We start from the raw sequence: 6,444 nt of genomic DNA on the forward strand, positions 1-6,444 counted from the left end.
AGACATGAATTAGTGCCATTTTTTACTTGTCTTATCATTGTTTCTTAAGATTTCTCTTTTCATTTCTTGTCTTTGTCACTTTTGGTGTTTCTACTTGAAGAGTCCCTTTTAGTATTTCTTGTAGGACTGGTCTGTTGGTCACAAATTCCTTTAGGTTTTGTTTGTCAAGGAAACTCTATCTCTCCTTCTATTCTGAATTTTAGCCTTGCTGAGTAAAGTATTCTTGGCTGCATGTTTTTCCCATTCAGCACATTGAATATATCATGTGCTGGGTTGCCAAGTGTCTGTGAAGAGATCACCTGCTATACTTACTCATCTTCCCTTTTAGGTTAGGGATTTCCTTTCTCTTGCTGCTTTAAGGATTCTTTCCTTATCTCTGTATATGGCAAATTTTACTACAGTATGTCTTTACTATGTCTTTACTATGATACTTTTGTTGATTTTGATGGGAGTTCTCTGTGCTTTCTGGATTTTAATGTCTGTTTCCCTTTCCTGATGTGTGAAGGTTTCAGCTGTATTTTGTTCAAATAAACCTTCTGCCTCTTTTTGCCTCTCTTTTTCTAGGACTCCTATGATATGAATGTTATTACACTTTATGGAGTGACTGAGTTCCCTGTCTACATTTATGATCAAATGCCATTTTTTCTCTCTTCTTTTCACCTTCATCATTTTCCATAAATGTATCTTCTCTATCACTCATTCATTCTGCTTCTTCCATCCTTGTGGTCATTACTTCTAGTTGGTTTTGCATCTCAATTATAGCATTTTTAAATTTTGGCTTGACTAGTTTTTAGGTCTTTTATCTCTGTGGTAAGGAACTCCCTGGTGTCTTCTATGCTTTTCTCAAGCCCAGCTGGTGTTCTTATGTTTTTTTGTTTTAAATTCTGGTTCTTCAGACATATTACTTACATTGTTTTGATTAGAACACTGGTCATGACCTCTTGTTCTTTCTTTTGGGATGAATTCTTCCATGTGGCATTTTGTCTAGGTCTCTGTCTTGTGTGTTAGGATTATTTACCACAACCAAGTGGGATTTATTCCTGGATTGCAGGGGTGGTTCAACATCTGCAAATGAATCAATATGATATACCACATTAATGGAAGAAAAGACAAGAACCATATGATCCTCTCAATAGATGCAGAAAAAGTATTTGACAAAATACAGTATCGTTTCTTGGTTGAAACTCTTTGCAGTGTAGGGATAGAGGAAACATACATCACTATCATAAAAGCCATCAATGAAAAACCCACAGCAAATATCATCCTCAATGGGGGAAAACAGAATTTTACCCCGAAGGTCAGGAACACAGCAGGGATGTCCATTCTCACTGATTTTGTTCAGCATAGTACTGGAAGTCCTAGCCTCAGCAATCGAACAACAAGAATTTAATAGCATCCAAACTGGCAAAGAAGTAGTCAAACTTTCAGTCTTTGCAGATGACATGATACTCTATGAAGAAAACTCAAAAGCCTCCACCACAAAATTGCTATAACTCATACAGGAATTCAGCAACATAGCAGGATATAAAATCAATGCACAGAAATCAGATGCATTTCTACACGTCATTTCTAAATGCTAACAATGAGGCAGAAGAAAGAGAAATCAAGGAATTGATTCCATTTACAATTATACCAAAAACCATAAGATACCTAGGAATAAACCTAATCAAAGAGGTAAAGGATCTGTACTCTGAAAACTATAGAACACTTATGAAAGAAATTGAGGAAGGCATAAAGAAATAGGGAAACATTCCATTCTCATGGATTGGAAGAATAAATATTGTGAAAATGTCTATGCTACTCAGAGCAATCTACACCTTCAATACAATCCCTATCAAAATACCTTCAATATTTTTCACAGAGCTGGAACAAATAATCCTAAAATTTGTGTAGAACCAGAAAAGACCTTGAATAGTCAAAGGAATGTTGAAAGAGAAAACCAAAGCAGGAGTCATCACACTCAAGCTGTATTACAAAGGTGTAATCATCAGGATAGTATGGTACTGGCACAAAAACAGATCAGTGGCATAGAATAGAGAACCCAGAAATGGATCCTCAACTCCATGGTGAACTAGTCTTTGACAAAGCAATACATAATATCTAATGGAAAAAAGACGATCTTTTCAATAAATGCTGGGGAAATTGGACAGCCACATGCAGAAGAATGAAACTAGACCTCTTTCTTACACCAGATACAGAAATAAATTCAAAATGAGTGAAAGACCTAAATGTGAGATAGGAATCCATCCAAACACTAGAGGAGAACACAGTCAGCAACTTCTTTGACTTCGGCCACAGCAATTTCTTGCTAGACATATCTCCAAAGGCAAGGGAAACAAAAGCAAAAATGAACTCTTGGGACTTCATCAAGATAAAAAAAAAACTTTTCACAGTGAAGGAAATAGTCAACAAAACTAAAAAGCAACCTACACAATGGGAGAAGATATTTGCAAATGACATGTCAGATAAAGGGCTAATATTCAAGATCTATAAAGAACTTATCAAACTCAACACCTCAAAAACAAAGAAAGATCCAGTCAAGAAATGGGCAGAAGACATGAACAGATATTTCTCCAAAGAAATAAATGGATAAAATGTCCAACAGAGACATGAAAAAAAAGCTCCACATCATTTGGCATCAGGGCAATACACATCAAAATCACAGTTAGGGGCACCTGGGGGGTTCAGTGGTTGAGTGTCTGCCTTTGGCTCAGGTTGTGATCCCAGGGTCCTGGGATAGGGTTCTGTATCAGGCTTTCTATGGGGAGCCTGCTTCTCCCTCTGCCTATGTCTCTTCCTCTCTCTGTGTCTCTCATGAATAAATAAAATCTTAAAAAAAAAACCCCACACACAATGAGACACCACCTTACACCAGTCAGAATGGCTAAATTTGACAACTCAGGAAACAACATATGTTGGTGAGGATGTGGAAAAAGAGGAGTCATCTTATACTTTTGTGGGAATGCAAACTGGTGCTGCCACTCTGGAGACCAGTATGGAGGTTCTTCAAAGAGGTAAAGATGGATCTACCCTAGAACCCAGCAACTGCACTTCTAGGTATTTATCCAAAGCATACAAACATAGTGATTCAAAAGGGCACATGCATCCCAATGTTCATATTGGCAATATCCACAATAGCCAAAACCTGGAAAAAAACCCAGATGTCCATTGACAGATGAATGGCTAAAGAAGAGATGGGATACATACGTATACAATGGAATATTACTCAGCCATCAAAAAATGAAATCTTTCCATTTGCAATGAAGTGAGTGGAACTAGAGGACGTTATGCTAAGTGAAATAAATCAGTCACACAAAGACAAATACCATATGATTTCACTCACATGTGGAATTCAAGAAACAAAACAGATGAATACAGGGGAAGAGAAGAAAAAAAAATAAGAGGAAAGCAGAGAGGGAGGCAAATCATAAGAGACTCTTAACCCTACCTAACAAACTGAGGGTTGCTGGAGGGAAGATGGGTAGGGACATGAGGTGACTGGGTGATGGGCATTAAGGAGGGCACTTGATGTAATGAGCACTGGGTGTTATATGTCAGTGATGAATCACTAAATTCTACCCCTGAAACTAGTAAGACACTTTATGTTAACTAAATTGAATTTAAATTTTTAAAAAAGGTAAAAAAATTTTTTCAAAGAAGGGTAGAAAGGAAACTTCTAAGAAAATCTACATAACTTTTTATTTTGATTGATGTAATCTTAAGGCCGATGAAATCACTATATAGTTAACAATCACAAAATTGGCGAGCATTCATTCTTCTTGTGACAAATAGGTCTTTAAACTCTGAGGTGAATAAACACAGTTCTGCTGCACATGGTTTCCTGTAACAAACATTTATAATTTCAACATTATAAATCAATAATCCTTGGAATTGCTAGATTAAATAGCCAAATATTTTCAAAAAGTATCAAAAGTCTATAATTCAAATTTATGATGACAAAATATAGAACAATTATAAATTTAAATTAAAATATGGAGTATGCAAATGTATTCATATGCCAACCCTTCACTTGGGAGTGATAAGTGAAGCCTATTTCCCTGGTTTGGGAGAGAGATAAAACAGTGAGTCAGAGTCTCTAGAGTCAGATTGTTGATGCCCAACACTTACTAGCCATGTGATCCATGATATTACTTATTCTTGCTAAGCCTCAGTTTCATTCTATCTAAAATGCATAAGATCCCAAACCTGCCTTACAGAGCTATTGACTAAATGATATAAAGCCTACACTCAGCTATGTTCACCCAAAATGTGAGTTGTAATGGTTATTAATTAATACTAGTATTGTCATTACCATTACTCGGTGGTATGATGAGTTGACAGAAGCAAAATGCCTGGCTTCCTTAAAAAGAGAATATGTAGAGTAGGAAGCAAGAGCACTATGGATGGGACTACACTGAACAATATTTAAAGCCAAACAAAGAAGAAGAGCCATAAAGGGAAATTAAGGTAAATGATGCAGAAGAAAAACCAGGAGGCAAACCCGGGAAAGCAAAGTAAAAAAGAGGGTTAGAAAAAGAAGGGGATAGTTGACATTTTAAAAACACTATATAATTCCAATGGGATGAAGACTGAAGAAAGGTAATTGGATTTTGATGTAACAAAATTACTGGTGATTGTAGCAAATGTAACAGAAATGAAATGTATTTAGTAACTGCTAAGTACACTTATAGATGACTTCCTGAAGAAGAACATAAGAACAACTTCAGTGGGGTTCCTGGGTAGTAGAGTTGGCTAAGCATCTGACTCTTGGTTTCCGCTAAGATCATGATGGCAAGTTTGTGAGATCAAACCTGCATAGTGCTCTGTACTCAGCAAGGAGTCTGCTTGAGATTCTGTCTCTCTCCCTGCCCCTCCCACTTGTGCTCCATTTAAAATAAATAAATCTTTAGAAAATAAAAAACAAAAACAAACAAAAAACGACTTCAGTAGATTAGGGAGGGAGAGCTCATACCAGAATACTACTAATTAAGAAGTAAATGCAAAGTTAGAAAATGGGAGTGTATTGGTTTGCTAGAGCTGCCATAAAAAATTACCACAGATTGGATAGCTTAAACAACAAGAATTTATCTCTTCACTGATTTGGAGGCTAGAAATCCAAATTCAAGGTACCAGCAAGGTTGGATTCTTCTGAGGGTCTCTCTTCAGGTTGTAGATGGTCATCTTTGCCCCAGGTTTTCACAAGGTCTTGCCTTTATGTCTATGTCCTAATCTACTTTTCTTGTAAGGACACCAATCATGTTAGATTAGAGCACACCCATTGTACCCTAATTACTTCTTTAAAGGTTCTGTCTTCAAATACAGTTACATTCTGAGCATTGGTGAGGGGGTTAGGACCTCAGTATATGAATGGGGGGCAAAATGTAGTTTATATGGGAAGTATTACATGCCCTTTGTTTAAGACATTCAAGTATAAAGCTAAAGTCAGACACAAAGTTTGAAAGCAAGCAGATTTATAGAAGGTAGACTAAAGATTTAAAGAGAAACTTGGTAGGCAGAGGACAGGTATCCTGAAAGGAATTAGATGAATAGTCACAGTAGGGGGAAAAAAACTTGCTTCATCAGAGGCTGTTAGAGTTGGAATATTATGGCTCTTGATAAGTGATTTTTTAAAAAAGATTTTTCTTATTTGTGCATGAGAGACACACAGAGAGAGGCAGAGACACAGGCAGAGGGAGAAGCAGGCTCCCTCAGGGGAGCCCGATGCAACACTCCACCCTGGTACTCTGGGACCATCCCCCAAGCCGAACTAAGGCAGACGCCCAACCGGTGAGCCACCCAGGCACTCCTTGATAAGTGATTCTTGAGAGAAGAAATGGTAGACATGAGATGAAGCATAAATAAACCAACATTCAACATTCAATGGCTTTGATTTTCTGTACCATATTGGCAGTTATTTGCTGTGAATGAGGAAAATAGATGTAGGGAAGACCTTGAGGAGGGATGAGGGATGTAAAGAATTGAAATGCCTCTTGAAAGTAATGAAAAAAAGAAGGTAGGGACACCTGGCCACCTGGGTGGCTCAGCGGTTGACTGTCTGCCTTTGGCTCAGGGTGTGATCCTGGAGTGCTGGGATCGAGTCCCACATAGGGTTCTTTGTGTGGAGCCTGCTTCTCCCTCTGCCTGTGACTCTGTCTCTCTCTCTCTTTTTCTGTCATGAATAAATAAATAAAATCTTAAAAAAAAGAAGAAGAAGAAGCTAACAGTTGAATGCCAGAAGGACTGAGGGGTAGCATGCAAAGGCCTGGATGAGTTTGGAAACAATATATTAGAATCTGTATGGTTACAATGCTTCCTCAGGAATAACCAGGTAAACTGACAGCAGATGGTTGAATTAATCCAGAGTTTGAGGTACACAGAACCACTTAATTGCAAATTATGTAAAATTGGTGGAATATTCTTGTATATTAGTCATTTATTCCTGTG

Source organism: Nyctereutes procyonoides, unplaced genomic scaffold (assembly GCF_905146905.1).
Source record: "Nyctereutes procyonoides isolate TBG_1078 unplaced genomic scaffold, NYPRO_anot_genome, whole genome shotgun sequence".
Lineage (NCBI taxonomy): Eukaryota > Metazoa > Chordata > Mammalia > Carnivora > Canidae > Nyctereutes > Nyctereutes procyonoides.